This window comes from Pygocentrus nattereri, chromosome 20 (assembly GCF_015220715.1).
Source record: "Pygocentrus nattereri isolate fPygNat1 chromosome 20, fPygNat1.pri, whole genome shotgun sequence".
Taxonomy (NCBI): domain Eukaryota; kingdom Metazoa; phylum Chordata; class Actinopteri; order Characiformes; family Serrasalmidae; genus Pygocentrus; species Pygocentrus nattereri.
This window is the reverse complement of record NC_051230.1, coordinates 12114745-12132537: the sequence shown is the minus strand read 5'-3', so window position 1 is coordinate 12132537 and position 17793 is coordinate 12114745.

Sequence of the window (17793 nt, the reverse complement as noted above, 5' to 3'; positions counted from 1 at the left end):
AAGAATCATTCAGGGTTTTGTAGGAAACAGACATGTATAAAGATATGGCCTGCACAGTAAGCTCAGCTACAGTGACCCTGCTAACCTAAAGATATTTGTAGCAGTTACTGAGCCACAGAGGTGAGTACAATTGCATGCACTCAAAGCAGTAGCTTAAGGACCCTGAGCCAGTGGGACCTGAGTATGTAGAGAATTGTGCAAATATCAGAGATGAGTCTTCATTAAATGTCCAGTTATGTTTTCAATCAAGTATAAGTTATTGATCTGAGTGGAGATGCTTATGAAGAGATTAGGTATAAGATAACTCACTTACATAAGGAAGGGGAAAGTCAATGTCAAAAACTAAAGATTTCCAAAATTTGAAACTTGGAAGAAAATGGAACTCTTAATAGCCATGCAAGAGCTGGTAGGCCATTAAAACTGTCAGATAAACAGTCTTTAAAGCTTTCACATTTGAGAGAGAGTAGTAAGTCGAACTCCATTCTGGCTTCAGATCTGTTCTTTCTTCCACTGTGAGACTCAACACTATGGATCTGAAAGGATGTGTAGGAAATAGACAAAAAGTAAAAAAGTTGCAAATCAAACAAATAAGCTAGTGGTTGACTGGCCACCCCACAATCCAGACTTTAACATCACTGAATGATTTTGAGATTATTTGGATTGTGCAAAGCAGAAAATGTAACCATCTACTAAGACTGTACTAAAACTTTGGTGTGGAAAAATATCCCTGCAGGGGCCACATTCATGAAAACTTTCTCAGGAAAAAAACTTGCAAAGATTCTTAAGACAAACACTAAGAAGTTCATAAGAATGTTCTTAAATGTGTCACGATTGGCCCCTCCCAGGCTTTTCCATGTGCGTTTTTGTTTTGGTTTTTATATTCCGGCCCCCTCGTTTCGTGACTCCGCCCCTGATTGTTTTCACCTGTCCCTCATTGTCCCTTTGTTACTTAAGCCCTGTTTGCACTTTGTCTTTGTATCGGTCTTTGTAATTGCCCAGTTTGATTGTATCGGTCTTTGTTGGATGCGTGGGTCTTTGTAGTTGTACGTACTGTTGTTTGAATCCCTGTCTGTGTTTAAGTTGAATTCTGGTTTATGTCATGTCTACCCCACATTCTGTACGTATTGGCTCATTGACCCTGGACCGTTATGTCCCTGATTTTGGATTTGCCCTCAATAAAAGTCGCTTACCTCTGCACATGCGTCCGCTACCTCGCTCCCCGTTACAAAATGCAATTTTTTAAAAAAAGAAAGGGAAGTTAGAAAGTTTTACTTAAGAAAATCTTCATTGTTTTCTTCATGCCACATTGCATTTTACCATGTGCCATAAATGACACAAGATTTATTTGGAATTTGTATTCACTGTTATTTTTGTTATTAGTTTCCCGCTTAGAGCTGGAAAAACATCAAACCAAGTGTTTAAAAAAATAGCAAACAAGAACTATGGTGGAAGAATAGCCAGTAAGAAAAAATATTCCTTGGAAAAAACAGTAGTTGTGGGGTGACACAGCAAGAGACAAGGATGGGCAAGAGTAGATAAACTGATACATTTACATTCTCATCTTGTCATCTCTTGCAGCCTAAGTCAAGTGTGAGGCAATCTTGAGGTTAAGAAAACATTTAAGAACATAATATTTTCAAGAATACCACTTGTTCCTATAACCTTTCTTAAGAAAACACTTAAGAAACAAAAATAAGGTCATTCTTGAAGAACATAACATTTTTTGTAACATTTTTCTTAAGAATGAATTTAAAAAACACAGATTCTCTGTCTTAAAACACTGAAGAATCTGGCCCCAGATTTCTCTGAAAAAATACTAGCATGGATGGATGCATTAAATATTGAAAAATGTTATATTTAGTTGTTGAGGCTTCAGTGTTGTTTTCTGATTAATCCTGTTTGTTTCTCATGACATCAAAAATCAATCATTTGTACATAATGGCTTGTTTTGGTTTTGACCAAAGGTTAAATAAATGAAAGGTGGCCTCTTACTTTTGCACAGTGCTGTGTTTTGTTTTGTTTTATTTCCTGCATTGTTTCATTATCAAAATAAATTAATATTCATTCTTGTTCTATTGTTGCATGCCGACAATTATGATTGGGGTTTGGGATCTCCAAGTAGGGAACTGCTTAAGGCCCCCATCATTCAGAAATAGACCTGCAAGATAACTTTGGATGGATTTGCACTCTTCAGGGATTTCAAAGAGTAAAACATTACTTGCACTTAAATAACTGTCAGAACAAAATGTGTTTTTTGACATAATTTTAAGACCCCAGCTGCCCTTTACACTGTGTGAATATGGTATGATGAATGAACCGCTATAAGTGGTCCACATCTTGGAGTAAACTCTCTTTAAATAACCTTGCATTGAAAAATGAGTCTGTTTTTCTTTCTCCTGTAAAGGTACAATTATTGAGAAAAAAATGTTGTAACAACACACTTAAACATAGAAATCATTTTTGCTCATTGCCATTTTAGTTGCACAGTTTCAGGAATTCAATGAATGAGGAATGCAATAACAAACCCTTCACAGGGTGGATCCGGTGTCACTTGGCAGATGATTGTTTCTAGTACTGTGATTGAAAGCCACTACTATAACTTAGTAATTGAGTATTTTTATAAATGTTTGCTTCCAATGATTTATTGAGGTCATGATTTTATTGAGGTAACAGTATTTTGTCTAAAGGTTCTAAGCTGAGGATCACTTGAGGATTTTAAGCTATTGTACCCAGGGTTATCGCTGTAATTACAGTTATTTCACAAATACTACACCCAGCATGTCTCTACATCACTCTGAATATTGAGCTGTGAACATCACAGTAAGGCCTTCTTATGATATTCAGATGTGCTCTTAGGCGCCATTCTCATAACTTACAGTTTTGTGGGATTATCGGTTTTGAGGCTGGGAAGGTAAGGAAAGAGAAAGGATTACCAAGAGCATTTTTCACAAGTCCCACCATGCTTTGGATTTAGTCGCTGCACAAGTAGGCTCAGAACTTTTTCATCATGAAGCCTCTGCATAGTTTATCTAGTTTATAATCATATTGTCATGAATGACACTAGAATCCATAAATCATACTATTGCATGTGCTTATTTGTAGATTGCTAAAATGAAACTATACTCATGTGATATTCAAATGTTAAAAAACTCTTCATGTAAATGTCACTGACCGATGATCTGTTGATGATTTCTCTGCCTTTAGTGACATGCAAAGCTTCAGCTTGGACTACATTGGTTAAAAAATGTTTTTTAATTTAGATGTGGTTTTCTAGCAGTATTCCATTTTAGAGGGTCCTGCATTTTTCTGGTATTATATTTCTTTCCCTGAGGTTCACCAATAACATTTGTGTGGTTTTATGTACAGAAAAACAGTCATGATGCATTTCATATGACCATGCTCCAGCATGTTTCCATAACCTGAAACATTTTTATATATTCAGTGTTAATGGGTGGGGCTACACTGCTCTAATAGGCTAAATAGACAAATAAATGTAAACGCATACAATCCACAAACTTTCACACTATGTAAAGAAATCTTTGGGTGGTGATTAGAGAGTAAATCTACATGCTCAGAAGAAATCAAACTGAGCGAGTATTGAATGAACCCTTGTGTTTTTTTCTTATTCAGTGGGTCTATAGGGGATCCACCGCATTACTGTTTTTAAAATCAATACAGTCATAACAATTTATGTAAAAATATCAGATATTTAAAATATCACACGTGGCCAGTGTAGGGTTCACCTTTAGCAGCTGTAGCCAGTCAGCAGCCTGTCCATGTTTTCCACCCTCACACACACACACATATATATATATATATATATATATATATATATGCAAACACATACACACACATTTACAGCAGGCCATGTAGGAGGAGAACAGAGCGGAGGGACACAGCACCTCCACACTTTTATTCCCCTCAGGTTCGCCCCAACACCATGTGAAGTTGCTGAAAATGTGTTGAACAAGGAATCAGGATTTGAAATAATAAGTCACTTTATTTTTTCTTTTGGTAAACATTAAAAATGGGTCCCACAGACCTGAACACCACATAAGGGTTAAGACTTATTGTAGAGTGCTGAGAAGGAGGATGCATGACTTTTCAGTTTCAGAAAGCTGGAGTGCAAGGCTCATTCTATCACTCTGATACTTCTTCATCCCACCTTAGCCTGTACAAAGGTCCTTAGTTCAGCTACTGATGCATATATTCTCAAAAATGTATGTCCCCTTATATGGAAGACTTTCTTGGACAATTTTAAAGTGGCAACAAATGTTTACACTTATCTGACAGGCAAAAAAGATATTTGCAAATTATCCATTGGAAGATAATATAAGAACTTTGACTAATAATTCTCTTCTCTTATGCAGCACTTGGGGGCTTGAAGTGTGCCACTTGAGCTGCGTCATTACTTGTTTAAAACTGCTTACAATCTTCATAGCCTATGACCACAAAATGGCTCAATCTGGTTTTGTCACAGCACAAATATAATTTATCGAAAACTGTCTGGTTTTGCAGCTCAGGTTCCATGCAAAAGTTTGAATTACATATTTTGCTGATTTTCTAAGTGTAAACAAGTAAATACATCCCCTACAGAGAACACACTTTAGCCCATTTTTATCTACAGTTACTGTTTATTTGCTGAATTTCACATGTTAACACAAAATGTTGCCTAAGTAAGAGCATGTTATATTTTATGTGTTTGTTTTTCCCAAATAAAAAAAACTTGTGCACAAAAAAAATTACAGACAAATGTCATATTTAAGTTTGTTCTCTGTAGAGGATGTGCTAACTTATTTCACTTAGTAAATCAATACATGTAATTTCATTGGGTTGTTCAGACACACGTATGTATAAGGGTTGTATGGACTTAAGAGCAAATGATGCATTTTGCAATGACACAAACATGCAGTTGTGTGGGACTGCACTGAGATTCCGGATTTGGATGCATTGAGGTGAGGCCAGTCTTTTAGCTCAGACACGAGGATAGTGGAATCGCAATACAAGGAAGATGGTTGCCTAACATGGTGGGAGATAATCAGCTCCCCGGGGCAGACACAACCACAGACAAGAGACAGGAGCTGTCAGAGTGCGTCAGTGTTTGAGTGTATATCAAGACACATCTCTTTTCTCTATTCTATTTTCACTCTTGCTTTTTTCAAGGTCCTCTTAAAAATTTCAGTGTTGATCTCTTACTTAATCTAACTTATACCTCTCTTCTGTCTCAGCGGTTGATTCTCACACGTTCTCTTTTGTTTGTTATCTAAAGATCAAAGACAGAGCCAGTTTGACATGATAAAGAAAACAATTAAGATCCACTGTATATTGAATATCAAAGGACTTAATAGTCTGATAATAATAACAGTTATTAGCTTTGATAGTTGCTTTGCCATGTTTGAGTTAGCAACCATGAAAAAAAGATCTATTATAATGTGATCAGAATTGGCAAAATTCACTGGTTATTGTTGGCCTATTGTTGCCTTTCAAAGTTCTATTCTCATTGAACTCTGAGCGATTTTCAAAAATGTTTCAATGCCAATAACCTTTGTCCTACATTTGCCCCCCTTCAGCCCAAATGTCACAAGATTCTCTGAATTATGAGTCAGTACAAAATGATGATACATCCTCTATACATCCACAAATAGGTCTATCAGCCTATGCATGCTTTGCCCAGAATAGAATATTGGCAATAACTACTAAAAAGATCTCCTGAGACTTAATAAGAAACTGTAGCACACAAATCAGTTTTGGTCCAAACATGTAAATTATTCAAATCAAACTGCTACATTAGCTATGTTTCCATCAAACATTCCAATGAAAGCTTCGGGTTATTGATAAAAAGCATTGTATATAGAAACTATAGAAAGGCTGAAGTCTTATTTAGCCTTCTGTCTCTGTAAGTGCTGAAAAGAGGCAGCATTCCTTTTGAAACTGCTCATCACCAACTCAGCTCATCAGCAATTCTACCACTTCAGCGTGCTTTTTGTGCTGATTAGTTTGTTTTGAGGCAAATCTGTATGAGTAAATGGATCATTTCCCGAAAAAAAAAAAAAACATTCCAGTGTAGGTTTTTGAAATATTCCAGGTATTGATCAGCAATGTATCTGCTAAAGTTCATGAAATATTACAGACAATTTCCAACTGCCAACATGAGCAAAAAAGTTGTAATAAATACTTCGGATGTAAATGTAACTTTTGTTTGTTTTGTGTTGATACATGTTGGGCTTCTAGGAACTGCTAAAGCACCATGCTGTTGTTTTAGCTGCTCAAAACTAGCAAAAAACAAGCATGGCATATGAATTTGCCATGGTGCTAATATTCACTCAGTTACATAGAAAAACCACACTCAATGTACCCTAGTATTGTCACATTTGAAAAAAAAGATCCTTGAAATGAACAGTTTTTGCTTTTATGCTACAATTTCTTGTTAGGTTTAGTGTGATTTTTGCCAGCATGTCCAACGTCATACAGGTAGCAATAATATAATGCATTTGTGGGTGGTTTTTGAGAATCCCAGCAGCTTCATTCATGTTTCATTCAGCATGAAAGACAAGAGAGTGTACTGATTCTCTTAATCACTTCATTAATCTGTTGGGTGTAACCTCCACCACAACACAGAGCCTATTTTGAAAAGGGTATTATATTCCCTTGAGAGTCTGATTATTGACTAGCACTGGTGCATACCACACTGCTGAGCTGTATGATTCATTGACTGAATGTAAACTGCTTTACAGTTAATGTTGCATTTCAGAGAGACTGTTAAGGCAGAGGATCAGGCAGAAGTCAGACATCCATTCTGTTTAGTAATCCTGATCTCTGTATTGGGTTACTCAGTCGAGACACCGAGATCCGTACAATACACCAGGCCCCTCTCCTGCATTCCATGAAGCCATTATACATGACTGCACCAACCACAGTGAGCTATACAGCGGTGAACCGCATACAGTATAGGCAGATGCTTAATGCATTCAGGAACTGAAGGATTTTTACAAATGATCATTAAAAATGAGATGTCAGTCAAACTCTATTATGTTTAATGATTATTATTACAAAATAGCTCTTTTACTTGGCCTACCACTGCACAATGTATTGTGAAACAGGACCTTGAGATTATAAGTTACTTATTGTGGTGACAGAAAAGCATGGGTCGGCAGATAACTGGAAAAAAATCATTTACCACAATAAAAACTCTCTTCCAACATAGATTCTGTAATAGAAGGTTAGATATTTGCTCTTTTGAATTTTCATGATGGGACAAACCCATAATTTGGAGATGAAAATTGTAAAATAAGAAGGAGAAAACATGGTTCCACTCCCGTTTATATGAAAATGACACATTTTGAGAGTTCCTGGCAAAGTTCTGGACAAAAATCATTGGTCACCATAACCAACCACATCCTCCATTCCATCTCTGAAATATACATATGGACCGCAGGCAACTTCCATGGCTCTAGAGATTCTGGAAAGCTCTGAGGCCAGGATCACATTACTCACGGTGCACTGAAGGTGCTAAAAACTGTACAGTTTATGAAAAACCCATATGACTTAGTTGTTAAGAAGTCACTGTGAAGTACATTTCAGATTTGGCTTTTCTGTTGGGTAATATTTTTCCCAAAGCTTTATGCAGACATCCATAAATTTGTGAGTCCTGCTAGAGTCAATCCTATCCATGAAAGTTTCAAAAGCCCAAAGGAAAACCATTTAGGGCCATTACCAAGACAGCATGGTGAGAAATATGGGCAGAAATAATGCACCATATTTCTGTCTAATGTTGTCTCTGAGAAATTCTTCTGTTTAGTGCAAGAGTAAAGTCACAGACAGATACTTGGCTTAAACTCTAAAGAATTTTGTGGGCAGATGAAGCGAGAAGAAAAAACAACTTTCCACCAAAGAAAGAAAATATAATAGACTGAGTTATAGCAGGACTGACGACCTGTCCAGGGTGTATCCTGCCTTCCGCCAGATGACCGCTGGGATTGGCTCCAGCACCCCCTGTAACCCAAAAGGAGAAGTGGTTTATATGTGTGTGTGTGTGAGTTATAGCAGATGAAACAGCTTCCACCATTGATGTCTTCCATTGAGCTGGCTTCTATACCTATGAACCTTCTTGACCCTGTGCCTACACATCTTTGTCTGAAACTTCTTTATACACCCTCCACTGGAAGGTTCTTTGGGCAACTAAAAGTGCTAAATCTAAGGTGTTGCTCCAGTGCAAGGCCTGCCAGCTCACATCATGGTTTTGAAATTAAAACAAAAACTACAAATTACTTATTGCAAAAATAATTGTATAAATTAAATAAAGGCTTTTGCTTGAATTTTCAAATGGAAGTCCATCTAGTTGCCTGCCAAGCCCAATGGTGAGCTCCAGGTAAATAAGCCATATTGGCTATGGCCTACAAAGGACTATTTTAGATGAGTTTTTGGAAAGTGGTTGGAAACAAGGAGATGAGCAAGACAAAAGCAAGTTTCCATCAAAGAAGGACAATATTATAGACTGAATTGTAGCATATAAAAAAGTTCCACCTTTGAGGTCTTCCATTGAACTGGCTTCCATACTTGTGAACCATCTTAGACTTGGGCTGTATTTTCTTCTCAAACATCTTAATCTTCCTTAGGGGAAAAGTTGGTTCTTCTATAGTGTTGCTTTAAAGAACCCTTTTTGGTGTCATTTGACACATTTAGTTTCAAGAGCATCAGGCCTGGTAGGCAACATCATGATTTTCAATGAAGAAATCAAGCTAAAGCTACAATTTAATAATTGCAACCATTGCTTTCTTGCTGGAATTAATTACATTTTTTTTGGTGTGACCTACACGTGACCTAGCAGCCCCTAGAGTTCCAGACGAATTATCTATATTGGCTACGGCCTTCTATGTATCAATACATGAATGAGGTCTTGAAAAATATTGTTATGCATGTTACATTGAGAAAAAAAGACAAGGGAGTATTCTGGGCAGAGGTTTCCACCAATAAACAATGTAATATTCTGATAATAGCAGAGCTCAAGAAGAGAAAGCTTAGTTTGCACTATTAAGGTTGTACCTTTCGTGCCTGCTAACGTTCTTAGGCTTAACCTCTGCTTTCTTCTCACACATCTTTATCTGAAACTTCACAGAACTACTTAAGCTGAGAGACTGCTTTGACAAGCCTTAAATACATGAATGATAAGTCCATTAACTCAGTGTTCCATAATTCTTTCATGTGAATGTTCTGTGTTCCAGAACAGAGCAGGACTTTTAGAATCCAGCACATTGGTCATGGTGATGACGTGTGGACTAAGATTAGCAAGTCCAGGCTTTTAGCCTCCTCCTGCATTACTCTAACTCATCACTGAGGCCGTTTGTCTTCTGTTTTGGATTAAGTCCCAATTGGGCCTGGGGCTGTTGATGCAGGAAGTTATTAGGGGAGGAAGTAATATAGGATCATGGCTAATGTCTGGTTTCTGTAGTGTACACATTTCTATCAAAGAGAGGGAGCTGCTGTGTGATTCCGCCAGTGACGCAAGAAGGATGGTATTTGGTAGCGCTGTATGCAATCCGGTCGTCCAGAGGCATGACAACATCCCCCCAGAAGAATCAGGAGTGAGTCATGTTCACTTTGGTCTGGAATATAAAACTGCTTAAGAAAATAAGAGTTCACAGATATGACAGCTTAAAGTAAGGATTCATAGTCAGGTCATTTGGGCAACAGTTGAAGTGCGCAAGCATCAAATTAATCACAGATTAAAAGCATTGAATTGAACACATAGATCATTTGAACATGAATAAAATGTATTACATCAACAGAATTACTGCCTTAAGTGTGTTCTTTAAAAAGTTTCTTGGAAGGGCCCCTAAACTGGTATAGAATCCTTGATATTGCACGAAAGTCCCTCAGACCTCTAAAATGTTCTTTGCACTGACAAAACTTGTTTTTACTCATGGTTCTTTAGGGAACCATACATGGTTTTTCTGTGACATTGCTCAAAGAATTCTTGATGACACCTTTTTTAATATGTGGTTCCATAAACTTTGAAAAGGTTTATCACACTGACTTTACCTTATTTAGCATGTTTTAAGTACAGTCTTGCAACAAGTGCTTCGTAAAGGGTTCTTTAGTAAAAGCAAAATAGAATTGTGTCAACACAAAGAACCATTTGAATGCATAATTGGTTCTTTTCATGGTAAAATGGTCCTTCACTCCAATGAGTCTTTTGAAAAACTGTATCTGTAAGACATCAGGGTTCCACCTTTGTTACCAGTCATAGATCCCTATTTGCTAAGTGTCTAAAAGTTCCTAAAAGATTTTTGGACATACAGTTATGGGAAAAAATCACAGTGCTACTGAAATTTATATGCAGGTTCTACACACTCACACATCTTGTTTACAAAAAGTTCTTTAGGAAACAAAAGTGGTTGTTCTATGGCATCACTCTGAAGAACCCTTTCTGTATCTTTATTTTAAGAGTGCAAGTAAATTTATAGAGAACACTGTGTAGAATTATACAGAAAGAGCTATAAACATAAATGTTTATATATATATATATAAAATAATGGTGACCTTCAGTGTCGGTTCCCCGTAAATTTAACTGTGATTCATGTATGAGGTAATTTGCCATTTGTGACTTGACCGTGCACTTACTTTCCATAAATGCACTTGCTCTTTATTTCCACCACATATTTTCTTTGTGTCTCCACCAGGCTCTGTCACTCTGTTCATGAATGATGACAAATGACTTCAAACTGCCTTTGCCTTTGGCCCAGTCACGTGCAGTGGGAGATGAGATCAGCTTTTCAATGTTGTAAATTGAAGGAAAGATGAAAATAAGAGACAGTTAAGTCTTATGACACAATGCGTTTTGTTGACATGCCATGAATTACAGCCCAGTGTGGCTGAAGCTAGCAAACGCTGGTTTAGCCACAATGTGAAGTACCAGGTGCTAAACACTACCAAGAAAAACATGAAGGTTCCATTTCTGTGCAGTAAAAAAGGCTCTATGACTCATAACAATAGAGTAACCATTTCCAGTGCTAAACAGAACCAAAGGGTTTTTCAAAGATCCATATACAACAAGGTCTCCATCATGAAGAACAACCATTCAGTCATGTAAAGAGCATTTAAGCATCCAAATGATCATTTGAGTTGGAATAGTTCAGTATAGATCCATCACATTTACTATCTAAGCTGTGAAGAACCTTTCTTTCAAAGGTGTAAAATGCCAGGGCCAACAGCATGGTTCTAACTTGGTACACGTAAATGGTTCTTTGTCTGGAAAGCTTTTAATTGGTGCAAAAGCTTTACATTATGTGGAGACTCTTTAAGTTTTGAAAATATTCTGTATACCTGCATATCTCATTTACAAAAGTGGTTCTTTAAAAGAAGCCTTCTGTTAAGAGGTTCATCTACAGGACATTTTGGTTCCACATACCAAACTTGTTTCTATGATTGAAAAGTGCATCTTTACAAAAGCTTCACATTTCATTTTTAAAACTGAAAAGGTCAAAACAGTTTTATATTATGTACGGATATACGGAGGTAACTTTAAATTCCTGTTATGATTCTATGGCTTAAGCCCTTTTGGGTGCATTATACTTTCTAAAAATGATGGCTCTTCAAGAGTTCTTTAGTAACCAAAATTCAGTTCTTTTTCAAACCATGAACACTCAAAGAACGTTTTGCATGATTAAAGGTTTCTTTGTATAATGAAATGGGTCTTTAGATTGAAGTAGAATGTTCTGTAGATGGTTCCATATAGAACCTTGGTTCTAAATAGCACAGAAAAGGGCTCTTCTATTGTTGAGACATCAAGCTTGTAACAAAAGAAGAACCCTTTTGTGTGCTATATAGAACCCTTCTCATAAAGGTTCTATACAGCACCATCTACAGTACATTCATGCACATTTTCCATCAATCTGAAGAACACTTTCATGATCCTAAAAACGTTTTTGACCATGCAAAGGTTTCTTTGAATGTTCATGGTTCTATATAGAGCCATTTTCTTTACTAAAGAACCCTTGAAGAACCATCATATTTAAGAGTGTAGAGCCATTTTTAAAAACCTTAAAGAACCATATCTAGCAGGTTCTCCATATAGACCAACCATTTAACCATTCATTCAAATATTTCTTTTGTTGTCATGGTTCTACATATAACCATTTCAATAACTAAAGAATCTACAAGGAATCTTCATTTTTACCTATTTTTAAGGTGTGGGTAGCTACATTCTTAGCAAAAGAGCTCTATGTGGAACAATTTTGAGTGCAATATAAAACCATTTCCAAAAAGGTTCTTTAAAAAACTATATGCAGTAAGTTCTCTTTCATGAGAAAGAAGCATTTAACATGCAAGAACCATTTAAGTATTTAAATGCTTTTTTGAGTTGTCATGGTTCTATATATGACCATTGCCTTCACTAAAGAACCCTTAAATCATCATATCCTACACATTTGAAAAGCTCTTGCAAATGTTCTTTGTTAAGGAAAATGGTTCTATATAGAACCATGAACACTCAAAGAACCCTTGGCATGATTGAAGGTTATTTGCATAGAGAAATGGTTCTTCTGATTGATGGAGAATGTGCTGTAGATGGTTATACATAGAATCTTTTGGAAAAGGGTTCTATAGTTATCTATTGTTATGATGTCAAGTTAAAAAACTGTTTTCTTTACTAAAGAACCCTTTAAGAACCATCGTTTTTACGAGTGTATAGATCCCTTTCATGTACAGTGGGGGTGACGCATGACTCTCATGTCCTGGTGTTCTATAAAAACAAATGAGCGTGTGAGAGAGAAGGGGCTATGAGTGAGAGTAGCAGGTACTTATTAGGTTGGTGACTGAAACAGCTGCATATCCAGTCCAATGACACATTGATTTAATCCCAAGTTAACGCATTCAGGCGCTAATAGCACTGATATGATCTGACAGCCTGGCTGCAACATGAACTGGAAAACTGTTGCTGATGTACAGTATAGACCACAGATAGTTCAATAGATGTATTTTGTTGAACGCTTCCCAGTTATGCACTCATTAGACAGCAGCACTTCTCCAAAGTGTGATATTAAGCGTAGGGGTTGTTTGTCAAAGGCTTTTTTCTCATGAGTGCCATTTTCAATAGTGCCATTTCCAATAATTCTTGGATTCCCCGCCATATCATACAAGTCAGAACATAACTCCATGTGGTATATAATGAAATGTCATGCAAAAATGCCACAGCTTTTGAGTGAGCTGTCTTGGTAAATCTGGCATGTGAATGGGAAGTGGAAGTGCTGCCTTCAGCAACATTTTCACCCACGGGCCAGGAGTGACACAATAAGTGCAATGACATCTCATTCTCCTCCGTAGGGATGACTACTCATCTTATTTATAGTGTTGCAGAGATATCAAAATAGAATGTTAGTCAGCTACAAAACGTGATTTTGGTTTGAGATGCCACTACATTGTCCTCCAGTCTTCACAATGCTCTTCAGTTTGACTTACATCATTGATAGCAAAGGACAGTAGGCTAAAGGCAAGCTTGGGATCACTACTGACAATTTAGTAGTCAACTACTTGGTAGCTACTTTCCCAAAAGTTGTAGCTAGCTTCAATTTAGTTACTTTTCCAGAAAGAGTAGTGGCTACAAGGAGGTGGTCATAATGTTATGCCTGATGTTCCTGATCAGTGTACAAACAGACATGACATTCAGAGTCTTTATTAAACTTCAGCAACACTATAACCTCAAAATCGTCATCATTGACTCTGAAGACTGAAGTCTGAAGACTGAGGTGCAGACTGTTGGACACACAGCAACACAGATAACAAAACGGCAAAGACAGAGATTTGAGATGAACATCGATAATTTGGAAATAAATTGACTTATTTACATTTATAATTCATTCTGGTTTGCTGATACATTTAATCTACAGCAACTCATGAAACTTAAGTCAGCTTCTCTTTCTCCTGCTTCTCTTTCGAATTCTCCCATTCCTCCTTAAATAGCGCAGCAGAACGATTTGGCACCTCAGGCACCAATTAAGGTTGAACGGGACAATTTAAACAAGAGGCTGGAGAATGAAAAGCAACATCAACCTCATAAATAGTCAAACATTGAGAGACATTTTACAAGAAACTCGCAGAAAAGTTTCCTGAGAAGCAAGAAAAGTGGCTACAGCTGAGCTAAAGGTTAATGCAGAGCAAAGTGAGTTTGAGTTTGTGTTTATATTTTCAGCCTGAATATCAGCACATACTAAGATATACTTACAGCCAAGAGGGTAAAATGGACATAAAGTGTTGTGCCTCCCAAGGTGGTTAGATTTTTGCTGAAAGGACAAAATGGCTCTTGTTAACATTTCGATTGCAACTCCTGAGTTAAGCCTACTCGTTAGGGGAGATCAGTGCATGGGCCAAGTGAGTGCCCATTTGCTCAAAGCGTCCGTGGCTACCAGCCTAGTGAACGACCACGTTCTGTGGTTCATTTTGCACAATTTGACTGAAGCCTGTAGCAAAATTGTAGCAAAAATCTTCACTATAGCTACACAAAAATTTGTAGGTGCTACAGCTAGTAGCTACATTTCATAAAACTGTAGTGGCTACTAGCTACAAATATTTGTAGCTAACTACAAAAAGTAGTGTACTACTTTTAGTAAAGTAGTAGTACTTAGCTACTCCCCCATCTAAAGGACAACTTTCTGGGTAAGGTGAGTGTAGGTTATTTAGTGTTCTCCCCTGAATATATTGTCATTGTCCAATGAAAAACCAGCATCTTTTCTGCATCATTTGAGTACAGCATCTGTTCTTCATATTGTGTGAAAATGTCATGATCATTGGACCCATACAAATGCTCTAAAATTGCTTAGAACAAAAACTCTTTCCATTAGCTTAAATTAAAAGCAAAGAGGTTTGTTGCCCTTTCCTGTAAACTTACTATGTTGGAGATTCTTGCTTTTCTTTGGACAGCGACAATACATTGGTTGAAAAAGCTGTGGTGACTGTATACACACTATGCATTTACTGGCATTTAAATCTATAAATGCAGAACACCAAACTGGTTATGAACTGGCAGTAATTGGTAACTTCAAACTCAAAGCTTTAAAATTAGTTTATGTACAAAGCAAGCCAGTTCTGCAGTTGTTGAAAGTGAACTTGCTGAGCCTGAGTAGTGTTCTGCTCATTAGCACCACCTTGATCTGAGTTATTCTGGTTATAACTGTTGCAAAAAGCATGCATTTTCTGTTTGCCCATGCTGGTATATGTTCTACTCTGGCCTGTGTTTGTTCATGTGTACTGTCAGCAGGAGTCTGGCAGGTTTGGTTACACCCCATCAAGTCCCCTCACATTTCTAGGTCTGTGGCTAACCATCAAGTGCTCAGTTCTGTTCTTTAAGTGTGTGTCAAGCATGAGCCAGTAAAGTGCATTTTAATTAGTTCACAATGCTTCCTTCTCATGCAAGAATATTTTAACATGTCTTGAAAGGAATTCCTTTCTTTTTTGAACATTTCTATATAATACTATTGCTGAGATTTATGAAATGATGTACTGCAGAGAAACTCAGTTTTATTCACAGCGGTGGTGATGGGAGCCGAAGATTGCAATTTCTACAATGTTAATACAGGTATTTTATCATTATTTATCAAAATGACACGGTTCTATAGGGAACCCTTTTGTTTGCTATAGAAAACCTAGTCCAGACATATTCTATAAACACTTCTATAAACTCTTCATTAATCTAGCATTTAATTCAAATGCTTTTTTGAGTTGTCATAGTTTCATATATGACCATTGCATTTACTAAAGAAGCCTTGAATTACATATGTGTATCACATCCTACACATTTAAAAAAGAAATAACCATAGTTGCAATATCTAAAATGCTAATATAGCTATTTTATTTTTCATCCAAAATAACTAGTGAGCCTACACTGACTTGCTTTATGTAATGTTGATAATGGTAAAATAGTGCTAAATCTAAAGAAAAAAAAACAAGTCTTGTTTGTGGACTAATTTGCCTTGCAATGCCCTGCATGTATCTCTCTGCCATGAATGAACTTTTTAGTTTTAGGCCAAAACTTTGTGTCAAAGCTATTGTAAAACAATGTCTAAGCAGATTTTTTGGGAGAACTGTATCATTTTCCCTTTTACTGGGATGCATCCTTTAACAAATATAAAATCATTTAAGCAGCTGGCTATTCTATTATATTGTAATGATATTATATGTTGCTTTCTTTGAAAAAAAAAGTAGCTTGTATTTTTTTTTCTGTCTGATTGTACATCCATCACTGTAAAATCACTTCTTTATACAAATCAAGCAACATAATAATAATAATTCTGTCCATTTCCATTTAGGGTGGTTGGAAAGTGCAATGTAACCATACATATTGCACGTCTAGTGCTTGTGTATTCTTATTGGACTTAAACATTTGCTCAGGAATCTGAAAAAGGAAATCAGGAAAAGGTAGTTCTTTGACTCCAGTTGCACACCAGTGCTATTTGTTCTTTTGTGAAAATAATGACGTGTAACGCCTGGAGAATTGATGTGTGGAGAGAGTTATTAGAGGAAGAAGAAATGGCACATTAGTGCACGCTCTGTGTTCGTATTGCTCTTGTTGAGAGAACCATTTTTCCTTTACGTCAGGGAATATATGCTCTGAATTTTCAGTCCTATGTCCCAACTGAATTTCTGTTATGCGGCTGATAAGTAATCACTGTCTATAGGATAAAGCAGGCATCTAACAAGGTCATATACTTTCATCTGTATCACACATAATGTTGGAGAAATGTACAGTACTGTACCAAGGTTTACAGTCTGTCTTAGACATTAGAACAAACATAACAGTACACTGTAAAAATGTAAATAAATAGTCTTTTTCTGTATTTTTCATGATAAGAGAATATAGCTGTAAAATACTAATAGAAAATACAAATTGTGATTTGATGCATCAGTATGTAAGCTTTATCATTTCCAAAGATCTCCTTGAGGAAGACTAGTATTTACAGTTACCATCCACATACCTGCTTCAGATAATTGACCCTTCTTTAAATTGAATCATGTGCTGCTGATGGAATTTAACAAGTTCATACAGCGTCTGAACATACGAATGACTTTTTAAACATAAAAGAATCTGTTATATTTTATTGTGGCTACAGTAGAGGTTGGACATCAGAGACCACTGTTCATTTCCAGAATTTTTAATCAAATATGAATTTAATTAGTACTGTTATTCATGAAGTTCAGTCTCAGAAATTGGTTGTATTTCCATGCTTAGATCATCAATCCAAGAGGTTTCAAGTATCCAAGTAACCTAAGTAGAAATTTGACATGGGTCTACACACACACAAACACACACACACACACACACACACACACATATATATATATATATATATATATATATATATGTGTGTGTGTGTGTGTGTGTGTGTGTGTGTCTATTAGAAAAATGAAAATGTGAAAAATGTAAACAAATGAATGGTAGACTCTGACTTTTGCAAAAACACACCTACTGCCAAAATAAATAGTTTTAAAATTGTTTCTTGGCTGCTGAAGACTTTTGCACAGTATTGCATTTGGCAAATATTTTCAGTGGTCGATGTGATAATAGAGATCAACTGTCTTCACACATTCCACTCTCAAAAACAAAATCCAACAGGGATAAAGTATGTTTAGAAATCTTTATTGATGGGGGAAAATCAAGACTTGCTTAATAAACTGAATGAATGCAGCAGGGTAGTCAGGCATGCCAGTGCACAGGTTATAAGCTCAGCAGGCAGCCTGGCTCATCAGATTGTTTTCAGCTTGTCATAAAGTGACAGCTTGCCATATGGATGGATGACTGAGGAC